This window comes from Rhipicephalus microplus, chromosome 6 (assembly GCF_043290135.1).
Source record: "Rhipicephalus microplus isolate Deutch F79 chromosome 6, USDA_Rmic, whole genome shotgun sequence".
Lineage (NCBI taxonomy): Eukaryota > Metazoa > Arthropoda > Arachnida > Ixodida > Ixodidae > Rhipicephalus > Rhipicephalus microplus.
This window is the reverse complement of record NC_134705.1, coordinates 84,704,120-84,718,200: the sequence shown is the minus strand read 5'-3', so window position 1 is coordinate 84,718,200 and position 14,081 is coordinate 84,704,120. Positions and strand designations below refer to the sequence as shown.

General features: G+C 57.0%; 1 non-coding gene across 1 annotated transcript; it reads right to left on the bottom strand.

Moving 5' to 3' along the window:
- Positions 1 to 9,444: 9,444 nt before the first annotated feature.
- On the bottom strand, positions 9,445 to 9,634 carry LOC142766554 (U2 spliceosomal RNA). Its single transcript, XR_012884584.1, has one exon. It is a non-coding gene; the product is annotated as a U2 spliceosomal RNA (small nuclear RNA).
- Between the last annotated feature and the right edge of the window lie 4,447 nt (positions 9,635 to 14,081).

Sequence of the window (14,081 nt, the reverse complement as noted above, 5' to 3'; positions counted from 1 at the left end):
CTCCTGTGAGGGAGGCCCGGTCACGGTGCTTGGGGCAGGGGGGCATTGGTCCGCCGTCAGCTCGCCTTCAGCCTGCGTGGGGGAAACCGCCGACAAAAGGGGGGGATGTGGGGGTGTAGCCGGTCCAGGTGGAGGCTGATGAGGTGGCGTCCTGGTGTCCCCTGCACGGCAGGACTCTCCTGAAGGACCGGCCACAGCGGCTGCTGGTGGTGGACCGGCAGTAGCGTTCTGCCGGGCCAAAAGTGCCTCCTCCCTACGGTGCCGTTGCTCATGATTGTAGAGCCCCTTCCTTGACGTGAAGGAGCTCGAGCAGGTCGGGCAGTGGTGCCGGTGAGGGGGGGGAGGGGCAGCAGCTGGAAGGTTCACCAGGCAGCCATGCGTTGTCGGCCGTTTCCCCAGCGTAGCGCCGCAAATGGTGCAGTTGTATACCGTCCGGGTTATGCGCACGCCATGCTCCCCTTCGAGGTGCCGCTGCAGCGACTGGCGGCGCGACGTCCACACCTCTGGGTTGTAGGCGGTCGCGCAGCCCTCCTCGCAGCATAGGAACGTCGCCGGGAGTGGAAAGAAGAGCGTGAGGGTGGTACCCTCACGCTCAGGCTGGCGCTCCTGGACGGGAGGGTCGCCATCGTCCTCGCTGTCGTCGGGAGCAGGGTTGCCCCCGGAGGCCATGTTCCAGCGGCCCCGCTAAGCGGGGTGGCCAGAAGATCAGGACGGCCTCATGGGACGCGGCGACCACCGCTGGTCAGGGAGAGTCTCCGGGAGCAGCGGCAGGGAGGCCAGCAGGGCGACCACATAGCTGGCGAGGCGCCGGAGCAGCAGGCGGGAGCAGGGGGCAAGCAGGCGGCCCCGGGCGGTAGCGGCGAGCAAGCGCCGCTAGGCAGGCGGCGAGCGGGCAGGCGGCGAGCAGGCAGCAGGCGGGAGCAAGCAGCGGAGCGGGCGGCGAGGCCAGCGACGAGCAAGCGCCGCTGGGCAGGCGGCGAGGAGGAGAGCGGACCCAGGCAGCAGGCGGCGAAGCGAGCGCCGAAACCAGGCGAGCAGGACCAGGCGGTGATGGCAGCGAAACACCAGGCAGGCAGGCAGCAATCCGGGCAGCAACAGCAGGCAGCAGGCACCCAAGAGCAGTGGTAGCCGTGGATAGGGCTGGGTGAGGGAAGGGATAAAGACGCCGCTGTAACCGGGCGGGTTCCGGTTGCTTCCACGAAGATCGAAAGTGCAGGGCGGTCAAGCCACACGACTACACAAGGAGAAGTTTATTCAACTCTCAACGCATGAAACAAAAAAAACAGTACAGTATGCACCGCCGGGTAATCGGCTGATAACTACATCAAAAACATGAGTTACTTATAGCACAGAAAAAAAACAGAGTAACATTGAACAACGGATGTGTGTATATACAAAGGTGAGTAAACAAGGCGTACAGAGAAACGAAAAAAACACGCGGGCTATATACATATATACAATGCCGGAAAACAAGATGAGCAATGGATATCAGTTTCCCCACGAATGAATATAGACGCTGGGGGGGAGGGGGGGGGTACACAACAAGGTCTGAGTTACACCTCAAAAGATTGACACATGGGATGCATGTAGAACGCACAACTTAAACATAAGGTGTTGGAGCCGGAGGGGGGGGGGGGGTTAGAAGGGAGTGATTGGGGCGGCTAGCTTGCCGTCCCTGAGGAAGAAAAATTTCGTATGCCAGCGGCGGAGGAACTTTTCCTCGCTGCTGGCTTCGAGTTCGGCCGATAGATAGGCCCACAGCAGCCTTCGGATCCTCGAGACTGCCGGAAACGCGGCTCGTACTGGTTTCCTGCGCGCTTCCGCAAGCGATCGCCTCTGCCATAAAACCAACACTGTGAAAATCACCACGAGTTGGGCGAAGGCGCCTTTGTTACGTTTGTGGTTGGGAGGGGTGCGGATGCCGAAGGAGTGGGCCACCATGCGCCACACGGGTTTCACCGCGACGCATTCAAACAACGCGTGCTCCTGCGTTTCCACGACGCGACAGTTGGGGCAGCTAGCATTCGGGACTATGCCTAATTTGTTAAGGCGCTGTCTTGTAGGTAGGACGTGCCAGGCCTTTTTAAGGAGCAAATCGTGCGCCTCGCGGGGGATGCCGCAACGGAGGGAGCCAAGTTCGCTCTGCGCGCGCTTGGCCCGTTTTCGGTCGACATCGCTTAGCTGGTTCATCGTGATGGCCTCGACGATGCGTGCTGGCGGGTCTTCGTCTACGTCACAGCCGGGTAGTTCATTCCCCAACATGCGCATTGTTGCCGCTGCCGTTTTATAGTAGGGCGCGGGTGCTTCAGCAAATGGACCGGTGTGTCGGCCAGCGTCCAGCCAGTCGTGCCTGGCACCGCTCCAGTAGAGGAGGAGGTTGTGGCCAACGTAATCGCTCGCGCGCGCGAGCGCTCGGGCGGTTTTAAGGGCTAGAATTCTGCCTGCGCTCTGTACATGTGGAAGGCCGAGACCCCCTTCGGATACTGCCAGGTGTAAGAGGTGTCTTTTTAAAGGTGGCGGTTTCCCTTCCCACAAGTACGCCGTGATGAGCTTGGACAGCTGGTTTATCGTCCTTGCGGGCATCACTGCTACTCGACTTGCGTACAAAGCAAGTGCGCAAATACTCGTTTTAACCGCCAGCGCTTTCTCGCGCAACGAGAGGTCTCGCAGGCCTGCACGCTCTGCCATTTGAGCGGCCCTTTCAAGGACGCGGGACCACGTTGACGGTGCGACTCCCTCGCTCGAAAAATATATCCCGAGTACCTTTACTGTGTTGACCGCTTGAAAGGTGCCGATGGCATGCGCAGGGAAATTGCCGAAGCGAAGGGCCCTGCACTTTTCCTCGTTCAGCTGCGCTCCGGACGCTGCCGCGTAGAATGCGAAGAGCTGACGAAAACGGTCGAGGCTACTGGCGTCCCTCACGAAAAGGGAGATGTCATCGGCATAACCAAGGATCTTTAGTTCCGCAGTTCCTGTGAGCGGGAGGCCCCGAATACGCGTGTCACCGGCTACGGACGTGAGCAGGGGCTCTATGGAAAGCACAAACAGGGTCGGGCCAAGTGGGCATCCCTGTCTGATCCCACGCGTGTACTGGAAGGTGTCCGTAGTGGAGCCGTTCACAACCACATGGCACCTGAGGTCCGAGTACAGGAGCTTGATGATGTTAACAAACCCTGCCGGGAGGCCAAACTCTCGGAGCGTTTCGAACAGGTAGGCGTGCCTGACCCGGTCGAAGGCCTTGGCCTGGTCGAGGGAAAGAAAAGCTCCTGATACTCTTTTCTCGGTGGCGTACTGAAAGGCGTCTCTAGTCATGTTCAGGTTGGCAAACAGTGATCTGCCCGGAACTGCGCAGGTTTGGTGCGGCGCGATGATGTCCGGCAGAAAGGTCTTTAAACGGCTGTTTAGAATAGAGGCGACAATCTTGTAATCCGCATTCAGTAGCGTGATAGGGCGCCATGACGTGGGGTCGTTCGGTGGTGAGCCTTCCTTAAGTATCAGGACCACGCGCCCCATGGCAAACGAGGCGGGTTTCGCGTGGCCTTCGAGAATGCTGTTGATTACGCCAAGTAGCGGCTCGCTCAGGATACTAAAAAAGGTCGCATAAAACCCTGCAGTGAGGCCATCCGCGCCGGGAGCTGAGTTCGGTGGCATAGACTGGATGGCGGCCCACAATTCCTGCATCGTCGCTGCGCCGCATAAGGTCGGGCATTCACCTTCATCGAGGTGTTTCAAGAATTGGTACAGTTCTGACCGGTGCGGTAGCTCCGATGAGGTCGTTATGGGCTCCGGTTCGCGGAAAGCGGTCTCGAAGTGGCGTCGAAAGGTCGCCTCGATCTCTGCTGGGTCTTCCGTGAGTGTGCCGTCTGGGCGCCTTACTTGTAGGATCCGTACTGAGCCGTTGCCGCTTACTTCGCGCAGGTCCTCTTCCCGGTGCCCCTCTGAGGTGGTTCGGAACGCGCGCTTCTCGCCGGTGATGGCTCGTTGCAGTCGTGCATGCTGTACCTTAAGCGCGGCAAGATAGTCGCGAGTGCAGGAAGTGAGACACTCGGCGTTCTGGACGATGCGCATCCTGCGCAGCAGCTCGTTCATCTGAGCCGTAATGCGTTTTTTTCTCGCTCTGCCCTCTTGTTGTAAATGCGCCTTCCAGGTCGCCTTGAGGTCGTCCCAGACGGCCGGGGTCACTCGGGGGGTCGCTCTGATTGTGGCTTCAATGCGTTGCTGCATCAGGGGGGTGGAAACCGGGTCATTTAATAAAGCCGGATCTAGGCGCCACGACGCGTTTGCTGGACTGGGGCCGGGCTTCCCGCGCACGGTTGTCACCAACGGGACGTGATCCGAAATGCCCGCCAAGGCAGGAGGCAACGGGAGCACCTCACACGCCTCAAGGGAAGGTAACAAAAGGTCAGGTAAGTAGGCGCGGTCGAGCCTACTGGCGGTGGTCCTCGACATGCGAGTGGGACCGAATGCGTTATCATGCTGGAGAACCCATGCATCCGAGAGTCGCAGTCGGCGAAGGAGTCTGACAAGGTCTTTCGCGTGGTAGGCTGAGCCTCCGCGACCTGGGCCCCTGATGTCCCTTGTAGTGTCGACGACGCAGTTGAAGTCGCCGAGGACTACATGCGGGAGGGGCGCTTGCAAGGACTCGCCGAGCTCTCTAAAAAAGGTGTTCGTTTCCGTTCTCGTTGTTGGCGCGTACACATTAACGAGCCGTACTTTGCGACCGTCGATGAAGATGTCCAGGATTAGCGTACGGCCGTCGGCGCCAAACACGCAATGAGCCTTTTGCCTGAACCTTCCAGAGACGAAGACGACTCCGACCCCGCATGACTTGGCCCGCGTCAAGGAAAAGAAGGCATCGACCTGGCAAAGGTTCCGAAAAAGGGTGACATCGAGGAGGGAACGGAAATTCGCCTCTTGGACGAACAGCAGGTCAATGTCATGGAGCTTGGCCAAAGAGATGACGGCGGTTTGCTTCGTCTTATCGCGGAACCCGCGTACGTTCCAGGTGGCGAAACGCAGCCGGTCAGCCATAAAGCGGAGCTAGGAGGGGAGAGGGGGCGAGTTTACGAAAGGGTGAGTGCATGGCGCGCCAGGGGAAAGGGACACAGAGGGAGAAGGAAGGGAGCGCAGTGGGGGAAGGGCGCTGCCATCTGGGGTGGGGTCGGCGTACTAGGCGCTGGAATCGCCGGCTTGAGGGGGCGGGTCCCCTTCGCTTTCCGCGCGCTCGCCCAACTTCTGTGATTTCGCTTTCGGAGGGGCGTCGCTGTCGCTGCTCCTCGCGCCGAGCCCGGCCCGTCGCTGCTTCGTCTCTCCGCTCGTCGCTCGTTCTCTCGGGTCGCTCTTAACACCCTCTCCTGTGCGTCGGCGCGAGCGCGAGCGCGAGCGTGTCCTCTGTTCGCGGCCAGTCGCGGTCTGAGCTGTAATCGGGTCCCGGTTTCGGCAGAGACTGGGCAACGCATGGTCAGGGGAGGGCGCAGGGAGGGGTATCAGGCTTGGTTGAGCGCGGACTTCAGGGAGCACGTAGTACCCGCGACTCACGATGGGCAAGTCCTCTCGGGCGGGGTCTTGGCTCCTTTCTTCCAAGTCCAGGGGAGTGACTGGAGCCAGCACGTTAGTGGGTGGGTTTGCGACAAGGAGGCTCGCTGCTTCTTGCTCAGAGGCACCAGTAAGGGCTTTAGGCGCGACAGAGGAACCCTGGCGGCCGGGCCCGCCTAGCGGGCGTGCGGGCTGCGTGGTGGGTGACGATTGTGCAGAGACCGTCTCGAGGTCACTGGTGTCTGTTTCAGACGACGTGGTGGCGACGTCGTCAACGCTTCCCGGCTTCTCCCCTTCGTTGGCAGACGAAGTGTCCGCACTGCTGCCTGTGGGCGGGCCAGTATTGCAGTTGCGGTCCTCGGGTGGGAGCCCCTTCCCAATGGTGCGAGGTGCAGTCCTTGGCGAAAGCACCTGTAGGCGTGGGGCACTGGCGGCCTTCGATACGGCAGGGCCGCTTACATGTACAAGTGAGGGGGTGGTATCAGTCAGTGTGGGGAAACCGCGGGCGGCAGACGCGTAAGAGCGCCTCCGAAAACACTCGCGCGTCCCGTGGTGGCCGCCACAGCGTTTACATTCGGCCTCGCAGCCCTCCGTATCGTGGCCAAAAATGCCACACCGTCTGCAGTACGCGGCAGAACATGCGGTCGCCATATGTCCGACCTCGCCGCAGCGGGCGCACACGCGACGCATCCCACGGTATTCACACATGACTTTGTGCCCCGCTATTGTCATGAAATTAGGAACAGGCCGGGACATTTCTATTTTGACTAGCCTCACACCATTTAGCTTAGTCTGGCGAGTCGCCAAGGTGGCGAAGGAAATACTCTTAATTTTGCCGAAAGGGGCAAGAGCATTACTAAGGGCCTCATCAGACAAGAAAGCCGGGTAGCGGTAGACGTTCACGTACGTCACCGGCGGCCCGACTGCCTCGACCGGCACCTTCACCCCATTCACCGTGAAACCCTCCGCCACCATTAGGCTCGTCGCCTGACTAGCATTGCGAGTACACACAAGGAACTTTGCGCCCCCCATGTGCTGAAGCACGAATACACTATCATCACCAGCGGTTAATTCTACTGCATCAATCAGATCGTCAACAGAGACATCGCCCTCGGGCGCGGAAAACATGAAACAATTCTCCCTCACCGGGAGCTCAACTGGCATGGCCATACTGGTGGGCGGATCCCGCAAGCCGCCGGGGGGGGCGAGGCTCTGGGACGACTCGTGACGTGCAGTCAAGCTGCACACTGGTAGGCAGCGGCTCAGCTGAGGCGGGGGCCGCTTGGGGTCTGGTGATGGCAGGGGTCGCCGCTAGGAGCTCCGGGGCAGCAGGGGCGGACCGGGGGCCTGGCTCGACCTGGCATGTAGAGGGTCTCTGGGCGGGAAGGCCCGAAACCCAAGGGTGGCAGCCGCGTGCACGAGGCTGCGGCGGCGAAGGGCTTGCACTGGTTCTGGGGCTCGAACTCCGAGAGGGCCCGGGGGCCGACGCCGACGTGACGTGACCCCGGGACTCGCGCGAGGGCTCGTAAAAAACAGCTAACTCGACACTTTGATCTTAGCCAAAAGGCCGAGAAGCGATGCAATTCATTAGCACGTAATTAAAATCCATTCTTTCACACCTCGTACTTAGTTCTGGCCAAAAGCCGGGCAAACAGTAGCAAAGCAATTCCGACGTCCACCCATGCACAACCAGCATTGTGCACCGACAGCGGCAGCGCTGGCTTCACGGCATTGCTTTTATCCCCAGTCCGCTTGAAGTTTCTAGTTTCGCTTACAAACATGTTAAAACTGAAACCTTCTTTTTCCCAGAGGTCGAAGCCACGCGTGCTTGCTTGCATGCGTACTCTCTATGCGCCCATGACGTCACACCAAATGCTTGCTGGCGAACATTATCAGGCATGTCGCGAGGGATGCTACAGCATTTGTTTTAAAAACTGATGCATAGTGTACATGTCCAACTCGAGCACCAAAGTCTGGAAGGAAGGAAAAAAAAAAATGACTGTGCAAAATGTGAATACGTCACCCATCCAACATGGCTTCTACGCCGGCTGCCCAAGCAACGCCTCTGCAACGACGCCCACAATCATCGGCAAAAAGGTGGTGCCTTTGGCTGCTTCAGCACGCTCAACATATGCCTTGCAAGTTCCGACGTGGCGGAACACCGCACCGAGGTCGACGAAGGTCCTGCCGTGAAAGGCAGACCCGGGAATGCGTGCGAAACGTCTACCGCGTGGGTTGTGAAGCCGGTGAATGAAGGATCATGTGGCAGAGGGTGACGGAACGTGAGTGTGCGACTTGACGCTGCGATGTCGTTCAAGCGTTCAACGGGCCGGCAGGTTCTGTCTGTCGTGGTCGAAAACGTCCGAGTTTTGCTGATTCCGAGGGGTAGGAGTGCTATGGTGGCGTGTACGAGGCGCTGGTGCGGCGCTCCGTCGATCGTGCCGGACGGACATGAGGCGGCCGAAGGCGGTCGTGAAGTGGTCGCGGAAATCAGTGGAGAAGTACTCGCCTGCGCTTTTCGTCGAAGACGCGCGACAGACGGTCTTCGGGAGACACGGGTGGTTGCACAAATGCGACCGTGCGTCAACGTGCAGCCATATTCGTGGATTATTTCGCCCCATTACGATAGCTTCGTCACTGCGCTCGCTGGTGTTGCTTGTTTTTGTTGACCTTCACTTGTGGCTCACACCCACTGTGGGGGATTGGCTGGTTTGTTGTTCTGCTTCTTCGACTTCTACATACTCGGCTTAGTGAAGCTGTGAGGAGTGACGAGTGGGTACGGAGGCAAAGCGCGCCCGGGGCGTGATCTCACGCGTCCTGGGGTCCACGTCGCTTCAGGTACGTGCGTGGTGCGTCCGAACGTCTAGTGCGCAATTTTCTTGGAACTTCCAGCAACTGGCAATTCCATTGAGGTGAGCGTGCGAGGATGTTCGTTGTAATTAACGAGAGCCAACGGTGGATGAGCTGGTATGAGATGGTGTTCAGAAATGAAGTGTTTGATCAACAAGGCGATGCCCGCCGTGGTGGTCTGATGGCCGTAAGGTACTCGGCTGCTGACCCGCAGGTGGTGGGATCGAATCCCGGCCGCGGCGGCTGCATTTCCCTGTGCTCAGATTAGGGTGCACGTGAAAGAACCCCAGGTGGTCGAAATTTTCCCATAATCATATGGTGGTTTTGGGACGTCAAACCCCAAAGGTCAGTGGACATAGGAAAAGCACATCGGGGCTTTGCCGCTCCACCGTACAGCAGGTGTGTGCGGAGTGGGTCCTGTGGCGTTCTTTGCGATTTTAATTTGTGATGGGGAATAGTGTAGATGCGTAGACGTGGCGAGAGCACGCGTCTTCAGGTTCAGACGCCGCGTGAAGATGTGAAATAAAAATGCCTTCGCTTGCCACTGCAACTGTAAACAGAAACACCAACCAAACCCCATTTTCTAGAGGCTTTTTTTATTTTTCGTTGCGAAACGGGTGAATTCGAAAAGCGGAAATAGCTTGGCACATACATACACACTTCTACACACATACATACATACACATCGCACATGCATACACATCGTATACACACTTCTAGCTTTCCTCCGAAACAGTAATGATAATTTCCTCAATAGTTTTATTAATATGAGTAGGAACGTTAAAAAAAATAAGAAACTTGAGTATGTACGTGTGAACATAACAAAATAAAAGAGACCCTCCATATATGAAATACACACGGAAACATTTATTTTCCCAGAGCAATCGTAAGTGTAAACACAGCTAGCGCACTCCCTGCACGCGAATACCGCGTCAGCCGGGGCGGCGTGCCGCCACCGTCTCGGACACTCGACGCACCCAAGCCGTTTACCCCGGTATCATGGGTAAATCCGAACACTCCTTCTATCATTGAATTTATTGTCGAACTCACCCCGCAGGGGGTGAGTGGGCCGATCCCGGAGGTAGTGCAATACCGGGCCAACCCGTGGCGGAGGTGAAGCAAGCTTCAAGCACTCCGCCGCATCACAAAAATAAGTTTAATATCTTGGATCCAAATAGGATCCGTATCAGATATTAAGCTGATAAGAACAGATACTACACAAAGAGAAGTTTATTGACTTCAAAACAGGACATGTTCAGGTAAGAGTGATACAGAATACACGGCCTTAATTTGGCCGGACACAATAGTACCAGGAGGAGTTTATTTCAGTTCTAAGAAGAAGCGCTCACATGACGACGACGTCGTGTACATAATGCATAGACATAATTTGGCCAGACACGAATCGGAAAAGAAGAATGGAAAAGAAGGAACACTTGGATAATAAAGGGAAAAGGGCGCGCTTGTTAATATTATACAGGATGTAATTTTTTTTTTTTTTCCGAATATGTGTGTACAACACAGTTATGTGCTAGTACTACTACACAAAAGGAGGTTTATTGAATTCTAATCAGGGCGCGTTCAGGTAAGAGTGATACACAATACTCGGCCATAATTTGGTCGGACACAATAGTAGAAGGAGGAGTTTGTTTCAGTTCTAACATGAAGTGATCACATGACGAAGTGTTCACAATGCGTGGACATAATTTGGCCAGACACAAATCGGAAAGGAAGAATAGAAGGCACTCTTGGCTGATGAAAAGGAAATGGGCGCGGTTGTTGGCGTTATACAATGCGTACTTTTTTTTTTTTTTTAAAAATTATAAAATTATATTTATTTATAAAATATTTTTTAAAAATATATATAGGACAGTTATGCATGTACAACGTAGTTATGTACTAGTATACATATGCGAAACCAATTTCTAGAGATATTCTACGCTACATTTACCATGTATACAAAGGAATACAATAATGAATGTACATGTTTTGGATTTGCGATTGGTTGCTTGACAAGGGGTGGCGGGGAGGAAAGAAAGCGGGGGGGGGGTCAGTAGTGAATAAAGGGGGCGTGGAGTTTACCGTCCCTTATAAAAAAGAATCTAGTGTGCCAGCGTCTGAGGAACGAGTCCTCTCCGCTGTCATCGAGCTCTTGTGACAAGTAGGCCCATAGGAGCCGTCTGATGCGCGAAAGCGCGGGATACGCGGCCCGTACGGGTTTCCGACGCGCCTCAGCCAGCGAGCGTCTCTGCCAAATGACAAGCATTGTGAAGGTCACTACTAGCCGTGCGAAGGCGCCCTTGTTTCGATTGTGGCCTGGGGGAGGGCGGATTCGAAAGCAGTGGGCAACCATGCGCCACACTGGTTTTGCCGCCACGCACTCGAATAGCGCATGGTTTTGGGTTTCGGTACTTTGGCAATTGGGGCAGCGGGGGTTCGGGACGATGCCCAACTTGTGCAAGTATTGCTTCGTGGGTAGGACCTTCCAGGCTTTTTTAAACAAAAAGTCCTGCGCCTCGCGGGGAGCACCGCTACGTGGGGTGGATAATTCGTTCCTAGCATGCTTCGCTCTTCTCGCGTCCTCTTCGCTCAGCTGACGACGGGAGAGGTCTTCAATTATTCGCGCAGGGTGGTCCGCGTCAACGTCGCCGGTGGGGAGTTCTTTGCGGAGCATTCGCGCCGTTGCCGCCGCTGCCTTGTAGTAGGGCGCCGGTGACTCGGCGAAAGGTCCTGTGGTCCGGTCAACTTCCAGCCAATCGAGCCTTGTGCTGCACCAGTAAAGGAGCAGCTTGCGGCCAAAGTAGCTGGTGGTGTGCGCGAGTGTGCGGGCGGTCTTCAGAGCTAGCACCCTGCTGAGGGTCAGGGCGTGTGGGAGTCCCAGGCCCCCCTCGGACACTGCCATGTGCAGGAGGCTTCGTTTTACGAGAGGTGGTTTGTCGTCCCACATGAGGGCATTGGCAAGTGTGTCGAGTTCGTTTGCAGTCCTCGTGGGCATCGTCGCGACTCGGCTGGCGTGAGCGGCCAGGGCGAGGACGCTGGTCTTAACGGCGACAGCCTTCTCTCGCAACGTGAGTTCCAGGAGCCTTGCACGCTCAGCAAGTAAGCGGGCTCGGTCTAGAACTCGTGACCACGTGGTCGGCGCCACCCCTTCAGATGAGAAGTATATGCCAAGGACCTTCACTGTGGAGACTACCTCGAAACCTCCTACTTCACTTGCTGGGAAAGGACCGAAGAGGAGGGCTTTACTTTTCTCTTCATTCAACATGGCCCCCGACGCCTCAGCATAGGTGGCGAAGGTTCGTCGAAAGAGTCGAAGGCCTCGGGAATCTCGAAGGAAGAGGGATATGTCATCCGCGTACGCCAAGACCTTCAGTTCATCCGTACCAGTCAGCGGCAGGCCTCGGATGTTCACGTCGCAGGCTAGGGACGTAAGGAGTGGCTCAATAGACAGCACGAACAGGGTCGGGCCGAGAGGGCACCCCTGTCTAATGCCCCTTGTGTAGTCGAAGGTGTCTGTCATCGAGCCGTTGACGACCACTCTGCACCGTAAGTCCGAGTATAATAGCCTGATGGTCCGCACGAAGGTCTCCGGGAGGCCGAATTCCCGAAGGGTTTGAAAGAGGTAGGCATGGCGCACCCGGTCGAAGGCCTTCGCTTGGTCAAGTGAAAGGAAGACTCCTGACACTCTCTTCTCGGTGGCGTACATGAAGACGTCTCTGGTCAGGTTGAGGTTACCAAACATCGATCGACCCGGGACGGCGCAAGCCTGGTGGGAGGCGATGATGTCGGGGAGGAAGACCTTCAGTCGGTTGTTGAGGATGGCAGCCACAATTTTGTAGTCAACGTTAAGCAACGTAATTGGGCGCCATGATGAAGGTTCGTTTGGTGGGGCGCCGTCCTTTAGGATGAGGGCTATTCGGCCCATGCCAAATGAAGCGGGTTTCGCATGTCCCTCTAGGACAGAGTTCACGATGGCTAGGAGTGGTGCAGCCAAAGTCTCAAAGAAGGTGACATAAAAACCGGCGGTGAGGCCGTCCGTCCCTGGGGCCGACTGCGGCGACATGGACGCAACGGCGGCCTTCAGTTCGGACTTTGTCGCGGGGCCGCACAACGTCAGGCATTCGTCTTCTTCGAGACGTTGTAAGCTCTTGCATAACTCCCTCATGAGAAGCGGTGTTGGATGGGTCGTGTCAGGGTTCGGCTCACGGAAAGCCGAGCTGAAGTAGTCATGGAACGTAGCCACGATCTCGGCCGGGTCCTCAGTGAGGGAGCCATCTAGACATTTCACCTGCGCGATCTTGGTGGAGCCGTTGCCACAGACGTCTTTTAAGTAGGGGTCCCTCGGGTCTTCTGAGGCAGCCTGGATGTTTCTGCGGTCCCCAAGGGAGACTCTGAGCAGCCGGTTGTGTTGCTTTTTTAAAGCGTCAAGGTAGTCCCGGGTGCAGCAGGTGAGGGTGTCGGCGCTTTGGACAATGCGCATTCTGCGCAGAATTTCGCTGATTCTGGCCGTGTTGCGCCTTTTCCTCTGCCTTCCCTCCTCTTGGAGGAGCGTTTTCCAGGACTCCTTCAGGTCATCCCAGGCTTCCGGAGTGATGCGAGGTGTGGCTTTGATTGATTGCTCAATCAAGAGCTGAATGTTCGGGGTGCAATCTGGGTCGTTTAGTAATGCAGGGTCGAGGCGCCAGGACGCGTCACTTGGTCTGCGGCCGGGTGTCCCTCTGACGGTAGTGACAAGTGGGGCGTGGTCGGACGCGTTTTTTAAAGGGGTTGGTAATACGAGTACGACACACGATGTGACCGCCGGGAGGAGGAAGTCAGGTATGTAAGCTCGGTCTAGGCGGCTGGCGGTGGTTCGTGAATATCGGGTCGGGCCGAAGTCGGTGTCGTGCAGGTGCACCCAGGCGTCCGTGAGGCGTAAGTGGCGGAGGGTCCTTACCAGCTCTTTGGCATGGTATGTAGAGCGTCCGCGCCCCGGGCCCCGAACGTCACGCATCGAGTCGACTACACAGTTGAAGTCGCCCAATATAACATATGGGACAGGATCCGTCAAAATGTCGTGAAGTTCCCGGAAGTACGTGTTGGTGTCGGACCTCGTTACGGGGGCGTACACATTCACGAACCGGAACCTTCGGCCATCTATGTAAACATCCAAGAGCAATGTGCGCCCGTCAGCCCCGAAAACGCAGTGAGACCTATGGCGGTATCTACCCGTGACAAAAACAACACCAACTCCGCAGGAGCGGGCGGCCGTCAATGAGAAGAAGCCTTCGACTCGGCAGTTGCGCTGGAATTGGGCTACGTCAAGTGGGGACCGGAAGTTGGTTTCCTGCAGAAAGAGAAGGTCTATGTCCTCATCTCGAGCGAAGGCCACCACCTGTCTTTGCTTCGTCCCATCGCGGAACCCGCGGATGTTCCAAGTTGCAAATCGAAGCGAAGTCATCGCCTAATGCGATAAAACGGGCGTCAAAGGAGGAAGGAGCGGGAAAGAGAGCGGGCGCCGGCCGGCGCGCTGGCGAGGAGGGTTCCTGAGCAGGGAGGGAGGAGGAAGGGGGAAGTAATGGAGCAGGGAGAGAGGAGGAGGCGCAACGCGGCCGGCGAGGGTACGGTTAGGGTGAGCTTAATGTTGGAATGCGGCGCGTTTGGGCACGAGGGGGGTCCCCTCTGCCCGCGCCGGCTGACTCGAGCTTCTTGGCATTGCG